We start from the raw sequence: 14,102 nt of genomic DNA on the forward strand, positions 1-14,102 counted from the left end.
TTTTGTAAACCTGAAGCTGTATTGTAATGATACTTGGGATGAAATTGGAAGTCAATCATGAGATTTCATCTAATACTTCATAAATCCCATTAAACCTTATTGCTGCAAAAGTAGACAGTGCATTTCTACAAAAATACATATCTATATTACTAAAGCTGGTCCTTATGGGACCACTGAAGAGCTGTCACCTGTGTGATCTAGCACTGGACTAGAAAGCAACATCAACAAAACTCTTCTAGGGCTTCCCAAATCACCTCACTAATCTTTACCAAATTAAATCAGCATGAAAAAAAGAGCAATAACAGCATTACCTTTGCTGTTCTTTCAGCAAGTTCTTTCAAGAAAGTTCTGTCAAGGTCATATATTAACAATATCTTTGTATTATTATAATATTATTATTATTATTATTAAGCATACAATATTGCAATAACAGTTTGTAATTAACTTTTAAATTAAGTTGCAGTTAAGAAAATAAGCTAAATCGTACTAAACATTGACATTTTCTATTTTATCGTTTTCTGCATTTTTAATAGACTACTTCTATTACAGAGTGGTGGGGTTTTAGAAAACATGAAATGATAAAATGGTAGGTGAACCATAAATTTAAGATGTGCTTGTGTGAGTGACTTGCGGTCAGTCATTGTGCAACACAAAGCTTTGACATAGATGGTGTTGCTCAGGGAGTAAGTACAGAATGAAGCAGACATCTGACAACTTTCTAGGCCCTGGGAGACTTCTGATCACAAGAATAATGTTCTTTTATGTATCCGTGAATCTAAAATTTTATTGACTAAATTAGTTAATACAAGCAATAAGCAGCCCTTCCAGGTTGCTCCTGATGTGCCCTCTGGTGAAATCTAGACATAGGAGAACGCAGGCCAGAAAAGAAACAGTGTGTGTGTGGGTTATGTCTCTGATCTAAATGATTAGGGAAAGAGGGTCTCTTCTCACATGCTGTTGCTGATCCATCTAGTCATTCTTATTAGATCCAAATCTTTATGTCCCCAAAAATCAATGGACTTTGTACAGCAGCAAGAGGTAAACCACAGAGCTCCAAGCTATGTAGCTTTAAGCCACTGCCCAGAAATTGTCAGTCTCAAGTATTCTTCACTCTTGAGAATTTCTGATTTTTAACCAAAGCAAAAACCAACAGTGGTTCTGAGGTCTCTTCAAAACATGAAGGATCAAAGAATCACATCACAGTTGAGATTAGAAAGGATCCCCAGAGGTCCAACGAACCTGCTCAAGCAGGGCCACATGAACTTGGTTGCACAGGACCATCCCCGGATGATTTTTTAATATCTCCAAGAGGGAAGAATCAACCTCTCTGGGCAGCCTGTGCCAGTATTCAGTCACTCTCATGGTAAAAATGTTTCTTGACATTCAGAGAGAACATCCTGTGTATTACTGTGTGCCCGCTGCCTCTGGTTCTGTTGCTGGACACCACTGAAAAGGGCTTGTCTCTGTTTTGTATGCAACTTCCCTTCAGGTATTCATACACTTTGATGAGATTTCCCCCTGAGCCTTGTCTTCCCCAGGCTGAACAGTCCCACCTTTCTCAGCCTTTCCTCATAGGAGAGGTGCTCCAGTCCTTTTATCGTTCTGGTGGCTCCTCATTCAACTCTGTCTAGTACGTCCATGTCTGTCTTGTACTGAAAAGTCTAGAATTGGACATAGTACTCCAGCTGTGGCCTCATCAGTGCTGAGGATCTCCACACAGTCCTGCTTGCTATGCTGATATTTTAGGTAAACATCGTAATCTCCACTTTGTAATCAATTTAATATCTTGCAGAAATACTTCCAATATTTTTTTAGTATTGTGGAAAGAGTGGAAGAGTTTTTTGTTTCTTTTTAAATGCCTTCATGTTTATGACGGCCCAGTAAAAACATCATTGTGGAGCTTTCATTGATGGAGGTAGAAACATTCTATAGAATTACAGATTCATACTGTGACTGGGTTGGAAGGGACCTTTAAAGATCATCTAGTCAAAAATCCCATGCTATGGGCAGAGACATCTTTCAATAGATCAGGTTGATCAAAGCCTACCTGGTCTTGAACAGTTGCAGGGATACAGGGCATTCACAGCTTCTCTGATCAGCTGTTCCAGTGCCTCATCACGCTTAAAAATAAATAATTTCTTCCTTATGCCTAATCTAAATCTACTATCTCACAATTTAAATATGCTATTCAATCTCCTCTCACTACAGTCCTTGGTAAAAAGGTCTTTCTTCATCTTTCTCATAGGCTCCCTTTGAGTATCAAAAGACTGAAATGAGGTCTCCCTTAAGGTTTTTCTTTTCTATGCTAAACAGCCCACCTTTTTCAGTCTATCTCCCACAGTGTTGCACTCATCTGACCATTTTTGCGGCTCTCTTCTGAACTGGCTCCAACAGGTCCATGTCTTTCCTGCGCTGTAGACTCCAGAGCTGGATGCTGTACACCAGGTGGGATCTCAGGTGAAAAGAGCAGAGGGGCAGAATCACCTCCCTCAATCTCCTAACCACGTGTTTTTTTTTTATGCAACCCAGGATATGATTGGCTCCCTGGGCTGGAAATAGGCTTTTAGTCAATACAAAACCTGAACAGGAAAACAATGAGGAGTTTAAAAAAAAAAACAAACATGTCAGTTTGAGCTCTGTAGTTTTCAAGAATCTCAGATACTAAAATGGCAAAATTTGCCCATTGGTGCAGCACCACAGATACTAGGAAATGTGTGCACTGACACTGGCCAGAATAGCACAAAACTGAGTGCAAAAGTGGTTTCATATTGCAGGCTCAGGGTGTTACCTTTCAGAGTCTTTAACTTTAAAAAGACAAAGTTGAGTGAAGCAAAAAGTCATGTGTTTTTCCTTATTCACCAGGCACCAACTTGTTCAGACCCAAAATCGGGGAAATATGATGACTTTAGAAGGCATTCCCATTAGTATCCCCAGCCAATTTCTCTTTCTGATGAGGCAAATATCTTTTGAGACATCTTTGCACTTAGTTAAGACTTACAGGCTTTGCTTTGACAATAGTCGAGGAAATGTATGAGAAATAACGGTCTTTCCTGAGTACCAAAGGCATGCTCCTGTCTCAGTCTGTAGATGGTTACTATAATCACAAATCTTTACCAAGGGAAAGACACTACACTCAAAGTCTTCAAACTGTCTTAATTTTCTCTGTCCTTCATAAAATAAGTTTATTAATTACTTTTAAGACTAAGGAGTAGAAAAGTAGACACACAGGTAAGGAAGACAGGATAGGGTAGGAGAACTTAATGTCAAACGTACTATTAATTTTTTTTTTTCTTTTTTTAAGCAAGGACTAAAAGTGGAATCAGGGCATTAAAAGAATGAGGAGGAAGTATATGTTCTGAGTAACATTTCTCTTTGTGCATAAGGTCAAGATCAAATGGCATATTTTAGACAGTAAGTTTAAGTATTAGACCACATGAAATACAGATGACCGGTCAACAGCAATGATTGCCTATGCTGAATGCCCTATCTGTATCAGTTAAGCATCTTCAAATGATTGTCAAGGAATGATATGCTGGGCATAGATGCACATGAGGCTGTCTACAAACAGCACTAGGTCTAAGTGTGGAGCAGATATAATCTGTACTTTACATCACTGTCCCATTTTCCAATCATCCAGAACAGAACAGGTATTGGAGTCTGCAGTAGCACCTGATCCTTCTTTCAGAGGGGACTGGAGGGTGCAAAGGTCTTGGATTCTCATCATAAAGTGGAAATGAAACATGATCATGATGGGCACACAAAGACTTTCATGTCCACCATGAAATGCATCTGCTCCGTGGTATGTTCTTTGGAACATAATTTCTCTGGTTCTGCAGCCAGCTCCCCGAATTCTTTTATTAATTTTTATTAAACCATCACTGGATAAAATTAAAAAATAATCCAGCATTTGTCATCCATCAGAGTACTACAAAGCTGCAATGCTGGTTAATTTTCCACAGAGTCAGCATGCCTATATTCCTGTATTCTTGTGGCTGTTACAGATACAACTGACTGCGTGGGAAGAGTCTTGTCTCACCCTTTGTCTGCTGCTCAGTGTTTGTGGTTTGAACCTCTAAAGGCAAAAACATAGGTCTCAAATCCTTAAGATTAAGGATCTCCTAGAACTCAAATATTTAACGCATGATTCAATTTAAAGATTCTTGGTTTGATCCTGTTTAATATAGGAGTGGAGCTGCTTAAAAGCTTTTACCTCAAATGCAGTACGATCCCTGGAACATACTATGGAGCATATATAGTGACAAAATAAATTAAAAATTTTTTTAAGTATCTATCCTTTCTTGGAAATGGAATGCTGAGTAAAAAGCCACACTAAAAGTAATCCTTCTAATGCAACTAAATAAGTGATAACTAGTAAGGATGTCCTGGAAGAAAGTGTGATTCTAGCGTAAACATACAGATTTTTTGACTCTGGATGCATCTGGAGACATGGAGCTGGTGGGACCTAATCATACAGATAATAGGAGATAAGTGACTAAGTATGGTTATTCATATCAATGATATTATAATTGTCACAGACTCCTGTGATTCTTGAATTTTTGAAACTCTTAGCAAAGTCAGTCTAACCATTAATTTTAGCATAGCTCTCCTGGAGTGCAGAGAACCTACTGTAGCGCCAATGTGAAACATCATCAGGCCCAGGAGGGAATTTACTGCAAGTGTGCAAGAAACGGATACCTCCTCTCTCTGTCACAGGAAGGAAGTTAACAAGCCCACTGAGGATTTGGATCTGCTTATTCTCTTGTCTACTTCTAATTTAGAAGCAACCTTAAGGTCTCTGCCAGATACCAGGATGAACCAATTACCCAACTGGGAATGGAACATTTACCCTTCAGAAATTTTTGGTTAAACCAAACAAATAAGTTAATCTTTTTAGAGAGCTACAACATTTAGAAGTTTTACCTGTTCTGAAAATATTTCAATGAAACACAATTAATTCTGAGACCCCATAGAAAATAATTTGATAGAGAGGCTACTTCAATGTCTTACTAAATCATATTCATGCGAGCAAATTTAGTAAAAAGGAAAAAGTAACTGTAAAAATTCACTATATATACTAGAGGTATCACTACACCTGAAACACTAGCATGTTTCTGGACATATTTTAGACTGTCTTCATAAGTCAGTGTCCCTGAACTGTGTCATCTCTGTAGTTCATTCTGTACTGCTGTTCTAAAATCTGTGAATTTCCAGCTGCTTCCCACCACCCCATGGAAGAGGATGGATCCATTCGCCAGTGATATGCTCAGCTGATGAACATTCTCAGAGCTTTGATGATACAGTTCTAGTGTCCGTACATTTAAACACAATCACATTGTTTGCTTACTTGAGAAAATGGGCTTACTTTTCATCCTCTCACAATAACGTTTGAATGTAGCCATAGACAACCAAAGTTAGACACCCTGGGAACAATTCTCTAGTACTAATTAGAGCAGAACAGAGTAACCCATCTCTTACTCCCTGTGCTCCATGTTGGAGAAAGCTGGAAGAGCCGGTGATAAAACACAGCTCTCCTGGTAGGCTGTTGATAGTACTTGATTCTAACTAGTTGGCGCAAGGCAGCGCTTGTTAGTCCTGCAAGGAGAAGAATGGCTTAATTTTACAAGCATATGGAGACATAACAAGAAATCTTAGCATAAATAATTTAAAAGTTAATTAATTAAGGGACATAAACCCATAGGAAATCAAGCACTGTTTCCGGGGACCATTAATACACTTACATGTTGCTGTTGTTCTTTTGCTCCGAATGGTTCTATAAGAATTATAAGATGAAATAATGAAGGAATATAGTGTAATTCCGACTGTTCTTTACACATTGGTTACAGCAGCAGTCATGAGAGCAGTAGCATTAAATAGGCTTCTTAATAATTTTGAGGATATTGGGCATGGTAAGATTCAGACATGCTTTCAGAGGGAAAGAAAATTCAGGGACTCTAAGTAATGCAATATTATTAACTTGAGAAGAATTCTTCCTCAGTATTGGGTTTTTTTATCTTTTTTATGTTTAAAAATTAAATCAAAGCATATACGGCACGTTTTAGGAACTGGGTTTGGAAGCAAATAATTCCTTCTCAGAAGTGAGACGGTGTTTCTAAAATATTTTGATAAAAATTGGAAATTGCATTTTGCTAGTTAGCAACACATGGTAACTTGAATTCCTTTGTTTAAAACGCATGCACAGCTTTTTTCTCTTTCATTCAACTTCACTTTCTTGAGGTGCCACTAAGCATCCTGTTTTGCCATGGGACTGCAATTGACTTTCTAGAAACCAGATCAAAACAATTTGCTCCCTTTTCTATGAAAGAGTATTAGTAAAAAAACCCATAGACACTAAAAAAAAAAAAATCTAATCTATTAAAATCTTTCACCAGTTAAAGTCATGACCTCTTCGTGCTGTTATTTTGTGTCTGGTTACTGATACGTGGAATCCAGATGTCTGTTCTGCCTTTACAACTGAAAACAAGGGGAACTGAGAAAATGACTTACACACCCCTTGTCAGTGCACAGACCATTAGCAATACTATAAATAGCATAATCAAATCCCAGATTGCAGATTCAGTCATAAAAGCGTCTACATTTCATGCTGATTCAGAGGGGCAGCAGCATTAACTGCAGTCATCAAGGAATGTGACATCACCACAGTATTTTCTACAGCTCACTGGTCTGGTGACAGGACGATTGTTAAAAATTAATGAGGACCATCAGGTGTGGATAAGTACAGCTTGGCAACTATGAAAGGCATACTTCCCAGTTGTGAGTGATAATGTAATATTATTCTATGCTAAATTGTAATACGTTATTTATATTATGTTTCATTTAGGAAGTAGTAAGTCTTCTTACTCTTTGAAAATTTGACCACAATATCTTATTTAATTGTTAAAGTTATAAGTCAGGGGGTAGAGGGAGAGAAATATTTTCACATTGTTTTCTAATTTTTCTCTGTTGAAAGTATACTCCTACCTTCTGTTTATCCATTACAATCATTCGGTTCTCAATTGCATAAGGATGTAAGAAAATAAAAATCCTACAATCCAAAGTTTATTAAGAGATTTATTATGATAGTTAATAAGTGAAATATCAACATGTTGTATCCAGTAATTTCTAGCTGCATGTCTGGATTTGTAAGGAATAACACGACTTTGGTGCATTCTTATTATCCCTGTACTGTTAAACTGCAACAAATTATGTCAACCAAAGTAATGGGTCTGATGAAGGATTTACTGGATTAAGTTCTGCTGCCTGTTTTGTGCATAGGGTAAGAGTATATTATTACACTATTCAGAAGATAGCTTAAGAACATCTACACAGAGGCTGATCTAAAAGGATGGACTAACAACTGGAAGGACAGGGTAACTGCCCAATGTCCACATTTAAAAATTCTTGTTTACCATTATGGACACAGACCATTGGCTCTGAAATTATGATCCTACACACCTAGTGCTGTTGCCAAAGAATGAAACTAGACAGGTGACACTTCTTTGTCCATGCTTCAGACTTTGAATATATGAGTCTATATGAGCAATAACTAGAGCCTCAAATGATTCTGGGAGCAGGTAAACAGTCAGGCATAGGAACAAGAAGAGTTTTAAACATGAGAGATAATTCTTGAATGAATGTAAATGATAGAACATGATTCCCACTGTTGTCAGCCATGGATCTACATTTCCCAGACCTTTACATTTCCTAACTGTCAGCAAATACCTGTGGAACATGAAAGTCTTGGGCCATGTGCTCTGGTCATCACCCCTGCAGCTGCAGAGGTAAGGTCCAGAGTCCATCTATGGCAGAAATAAATAACTGACTCCAACGTGTAGCAAATAATAAATAAACAAACAAAAAATTATACCTATTGTTTATGTTACTGGTGAAGTTCACTGCTACTCAGAAATCTTTAAGATCTTAGTTAGACCATATTTAAAATCTGGAAGTTAGATGCATATTTGAAAGCATTTAGGTAGGTTGTTTATATGGAGTGAATCTGACCCCTCCACGAAGCGTTTCATCTCACCTATCTGAAATAATTATTGTAAGAATGAAATCAATCCTTTTTGGACATGTCTCCTTCTCTTCACAGATTATAAGAGGAACCTTCCTGATTGAAATTAGCCAAAATTATCACCCTTATTAAACCACATAGAATTAACTCTATGAACTTACAGCATAACATGCTTTATTTCTATAATTTTATGTTTCCACAAAAAGCGCCATGTAGGCAAAGGATCTAAACTGAGGTTGCAAAATTACCTTAAAATCTGAGTTGTATATCCTTGACTACATTCTTCTTTTAGTACAATCACTAACGTGTACCATTTAAGATTCAAAGCAAAACAAAGTAAAACAAAACAGAAAACAAAAAAATTGCCAGTGTCTGTAGTGTGTGACATATGTGTGGTCTACATTACTGGTCCTTTAATCATGCAGGCAGGTGTCCTATTCAAGGATATCCAAGACATACTCTATGTTTGTACGTCTGGATATCTGGATTTCTTTCCAAAGGAAAACAATGACTTGAAGTGATGGATGCAGATCAGCACCCACATTAGAAATACTCATTATAATCTTTGTTACCTTTGACTTTATTAACAGAGAAATAAAAAAAAAGAAAAATCTCCTTATAATTGTAGAGGTGAAAAGCATTTTTTTTCTTGGCTTGACTAATACTACGTAAGGAGAGAAAAGGCACAAGAACAGAATGGACTCTTGCCTCTCCTTCTCTGGCACCCTTACACATAAAGGATATCAGTGATGGACAAGAAGGATGGTTACAGCACAAGGTTTTGTGGCCGTTTTTATACATTGGAAGTTCCTAGACGAGCCTACTTGTAATCTATCCTAGATAAACCAAAAATCTAATCCTTGAATCAAAACTTGAAGTATGGAGGGACTCCTATCTCCTGTACTTATTGTAAACTGTATACAGGAGAAAATATGCTATTATAATCCTAGTTTAATTTGTATTTCCTAAGTATAGTTTTCTTTGCCAGTTGTAGGGGAATAAGAATTACTTTTAGTTCATGTTTTTACTACTGGTTATACAGATACTTTTTCAGCAATTGGTGCAATTATCGTATTACTGCTTACCTGACACCTTTATTTCCTTCAAGAGATATCAAAAGCATTGAATTTTTATTAAAAAAGAAAATCCTCTTTTGTCACATTACTCAAAAGTACCTGACAAGAGAAGTGAGTGTCTTATGTAGGAGGAATGACTCGAATTGTCATTGTAATGGTTGTTACCTGACGTCATTGTGAAAATGTATGAATTGACTCATTCATAGAGTATCAGAGAAACAAAATGGCCTGTTCTCAGCAACCTGATGCTGAGTCTTCCTTTAATACAGTAGGCCACTGACTTCACAGCGTATACTCTGTGGACACTATCTGTCATCCAAGTATAGGGAAAGAAGTACTCTTTCCTAGACGAATGGTCATTCTGCTATGCAGCCCATGTGCTGGTATTATCATAGTTATCTTTATTATTTTAAAGAAAAAAACAAAGGTTGGATTACTATTTTTTATTCAAGAAATATGGTTTTCTTCAGTTTAAGCTGAACTTAGTTACTGATTGAAAATAAGCAAAAAAACCTCACCCATGTTTTTCCCATAAAATGTTCTTTCAGAAATGATTTCTCTTCTTTTTGAAAGATTAAACTAAACTAGAAAGTCTAATTTCCTGTAAGAAGCTGATTGCTATCTGTATTATAACATTAGGTTTACTTGTCTTGCCTAAGTCTAAGATTGCTATCTGATAAAAGAATATATGTTAGTACTTAAAAGGACTTACATATTAAAAACAGTTTTGGGATGCTTTGGATCAGAACATTTTGAATGTGTAGCAAATCAACATTAAATCTACATAATACCTATCATCTTGTATTTCAGCAGAAATAACTGATTATTTGTTCATACGTGGATTTGGCTAAATCAAGTAGGAACAAAAGTGTTGTGAGGTCTGACATGAAACCTAGTAATGAAGCACTGATAAATGACATGGGCCTGTGTAACACGCAGATATGTAAAACTGAGGGAGAGGTTCAAATACTTTTATTTTTTTAATTAAAAAAAATACAGGCATAGGTACAAGCCTAGCATTAGATAAATTTTAGTTGAGCTAGATAATGATCTAAGCAAGAAGGCGAAATCAGTAAAATGTCAAATACTTTTCTCTTACAGGCCATAGCATTCTCACCTTTGAGGTGGAATGTCGGCCTTTTGATAGCAAAAAGGCAACAAACAGTAATGATGGTTTCACCTTAATAAAATGCATTGTTCTAACACCAGTTGTATTATAGATATAGCATTTGATAGAAGCTTGGGATTGTTTGTGTCATATTAAATTCCAGAGGTGAATTAAAAATGGTAAATACCAGGAGCTGCATAGACAGACTGGACTAGTAAAAAGTACAAAAGTATAATTATAATACAGCTGAGAAACCCTACTGTCTTAAGCTGAAAATGACTGTTATTCTTCTGATAGTGACTAGAGTAGACATACTCATAGCTAGGCTGAATGACAATATATCTCAATTTTACAAGCACTTTCAATCATCCCCGTATAGGTCATTATTTAAAACTTTGTATTGTGTGATCATGGGTTGCTGAATTAAAGACAGAGAATTCTTGAGTGGCCTAAGTAGTTAGTAAATTCTAATCATTATAAAATAAATGTCATCAAGATTTTGAATTAACTGAAGTCTGCTATTTATTATTTCCTATTAGGTACACTACTTGACTAGTTAAACAGGTTATTAGATTCTTCATACAACAGTCCCCGAACTCCCTCAGTCAATTAAATCCTTTATTGCATCTGATTTGTCAATGTCAGTGTCACTTCTAATCTCTTAAATCCACATCGGTTCCGAAGTATTAAATATACCCATTCTGTTGCAAAACTAGCAAGTCACCCAGACAAAATCCTTCCCCTTTTCCTCTTCCCTCTGTTCAAACCACAAAGCTGGGAACAATGTAAAAGATATAAACACTTCTTCAGCCTCTGTGCATACACTCATATAGCTACACAATGAGACATTTTTTTTTAATATGAGCTATGGGATGCAAGAGGGAAAAACATACAAACAAATAAATTACGTTGTAGGTTTGTTCCTGGCATATTGTACATCAAATACTTTTAATCTCTGGCTCACTTTCTTGTCACCTTAAATTATGGAAATTAGCAGAACAAAGTAACTATAACTAATTCCAGAGCTAGAAACTCTAACATCTTGGTATTAATCCTCAAGGGGTGTTGATTTATATCTGCAAAAGTATTCCAGGACATTTTTTAAAAGTTGTTACAGCATTAAATTCCCTTTTCCTACATCTCCTCATTTCTCTGTTCATGAACACAAGCTAGATTTCAAAGGAGAAATACAGGTGCAAAAGGAAAAGAAAGGATAAATACAGGTATTAAGTTACAGTTCTGTGCAATCGTCTTGCCAACCAAATAAGTCTGTAGCTCACCTGAGGAGCAGCATAAACATGCAGGCTATTTATTTCCCTACCGTAGAGTTTGCCAGACACAGGCTTGTTTTTCCTTTAAAAATTCCCATTTCTAAAGGATCTCTTTTTTGGCCACTAAAAGCCACTCTCTACATCTTACAGCCCTATGAGCCTCTGAACTATGAAAGCAATTCCCTTCCCAGGTTAGGCGCATCACCTTTATTCTGAAAGAGAAGGTAAACCAGACCAGACTCTTACCAGACACAAGGAAAACAATTGCTTCAGCTAGATTCAGCAGTGCTGAGTGCGAGCAGGCAGCTGGAGCGATCCTTGGGCCTCACATAAAAGCGAGATAATTGGCTCTCAAGGAAGAGCTGTAAACATCCATTCCGGCGCCGCTGGAGCGGCGGGAGCTGCCCCGGCCGGGCTGGGCGCTCCCGTGCAGGATGATGTCAGACACATCAACCGGGCGTGCTCTCATTGGCTTCCCTCACCTGGAATCATACCTTAACCCTAAACTGCCAGCCACGGATTGAAACCGGGCTCTCTAATCATTATACACACACATACACAGAGCTGGAGAGTGGGGGTGGGGTGTGTGTGTGTTTCTTTTCTTTCCTTTCCTTTCACTCTTTATTATTTTTTTCTCTTTTTTTTTCCTTCTTCCTTCTTCCTTTCTCTTTTCTCTTTCTTCTTTTCCCTATTTCTCTTTCCTCTTTCCTCTTTTGCCTATTTCTCTTTCCTCTTTTCTTTTTTCTCTTTCATCTTTTCTTTTTTTCTCTTTCATCTTTTCTTTTTTCTCTTTCATCTTTTTTTTCTTTTTTTCCCTTTTCCTTTCTCCCTTTTCCTGTTTCCATTTTTTTTCTGTTTCTTTTTCTTCCTTTTCTTTTCCCCCTCTTTCCTTTCTCTTTTTTCTTTTTCCTCTTGCCTCTTTCTTTCTTTCCTTCTTTTTTCTTTTTTATTTTTTTCTTTTTTCTTTTTTTTTCTTTTTTTCATCTTTCTTCTTTTTTCCTTCCTTTTCTCTTCCCCCTTTTCTTTTCTTCTTTCTTCTTTCTTCTTTCTTCCTCTTTTCCTCTTTTTTTTTTGGTTTTTTTCCTCTTTTTTCTTTTTCCTTTTTTCCTCTTTTTTCTTTTTTTTTTTCTTTTTCCTTTTTCACTTTTTTTCTTTTTCTTTCTTTTTTTTCCTATTTTTTTCCCCCAGGGAAAACAGCTTAAGAAGCTTCTGCTTTACAGACCAGGAGTGGCAGGTGGTTATGCTTAGCAATTGACTGTAGCAATTAAAAAAAAATCTAAAAACTAATTTGGCTAAATTATTAAACAAGACCCTCAGGTAACTGCATTTTCATAATTTGTTTACTAAATGACTGTAATCATCAAAATATTGTACAGAAGAGGTATTAAAGGAAAGGTTAATGCATGCAGCACCTGAGGAATTCACTTTTTAAATGGTTTTGCATTGCCTCCTCTTAAGGTGTGAGATTAACAAAGGGACATGCTGAAAAAGTGTAAATGCAAGAACGTTGTACTGTTGCAGTAGCAGGTTGATTATTGTGTCTTTTTAAGTATTTAAAACTAACAACAAAAGTAAAGATATGCAAAAATGTACATGCATAATTATCCTTTGAATGCTAAGTAGCAGCCCAGACATTCTGTAGTAAATGAGGCATGAAACAAACTGCCAAATGTATGATATCCTAAATATAGTGGCACTAAGTATTTTCTATATCATAGGCAATATCATAAATCATGTGAACTTATCTAAATTAATCTAAATCAGTGCTTAAAGAATTGTTTTTTCCATAAATGAGTATTCTGATCTCTCAGCTTTAAGTGACAAAAAATCCTATCATTCTATGGAAAAAACAAAAAATCTTATCTAGCATATGTTGTATTTGTATCTTTTGTTCTCCATCAACTTTTCTTCCATCCATGGAAACTAATTTTTTCTTCTTCAATAAAAAAGTATTATTTCTAAAAATTGTCTTACTCAGTTTACTCTTTGAGGAAAAAAGCAAAAACAGAAAACCAACCACACCAAGCCAAACACACAGAAAAAAGATGAAATATAATCAAACATGGTTTAGCTTAATATATAAGATGCAAAACACAGGATATCTAGAATAAACTTGATAAACAGCTGTGCCATTTCCTTGTGGTTCTTTCACAAAGTTATAGAGGCTCAGGAGATTAAATTCTGGTGACTTAATAAACAGCAGTTCTGTGTAGGGATCTGGAGGCTAATCTATTAGTCAAAATGTTCCCTAGGCCAAAATGAAAGCCTCTGTTCATTTATTTTTGCTCAGAAAACATGGGACTTCAGCTGGAAACTTATATAAGAAAAGACTCATTGCCATGCAAAGTGACAAAACTGAATTACAGACCAGAAAATATGAATTTGGACAGTGGGAATGCCAGCTTTGGTTTTGTATGATTAATGGTAAATGTAAGACACGGTAATTGCTAAGAAGATATGAGTCATGAGGAAAAGAATTATTGATGAGATAAAATATGCTTAAATGTATCATATGTATGAGTTATATTCTCCTGAAAATTTAGTGTTCTAAATATTCTAGACCAAAAATACACACTGTTGACAAAATTTGATTACGTAGGTTGATTCGGCCTGAAAAATACACTGATTTCCCA

General features: G+C 36.3%; 1 protein-coding gene across 3 annotated transcripts in view; it reads right to left on the reverse strand.

Annotated features, from left to right (window-relative positions):
• The window catches only part of MGAT4C (MGAT4 family member C), a 332,430-nt gene that overhangs the window by 110,497 nt on the left and 207,831 nt on the right, over nt 1-14,102 (reverse strand). Inside the window, exon 1 of one of the 3 annotated variants that reach the window (XM_069849823.1) lies at nt 11,716-11,843. The exons of the other annotated variants lie outside the window; for them this stretch is intronic. The gene's annotated coding sequence lies outside the window, so the exon portion shown is untranslated. Of the gene's footprint in view, nt 1-11,715; nt 11,844-14,102 lie in introns of those variants that run through there. 3 annotated transcript variants of the gene reach the window in all.

This window comes from Phaenicophaeus curvirostris, chromosome 1 (assembly GCF_032191515.1).
Source record: "Phaenicophaeus curvirostris isolate KB17595 chromosome 1, BPBGC_Pcur_1.0, whole genome shotgun sequence".
NCBI lineage: Eukaryota > Metazoa > Chordata > Aves > Cuculiformes > Cuculidae > Phaenicophaeus > Phaenicophaeus curvirostris.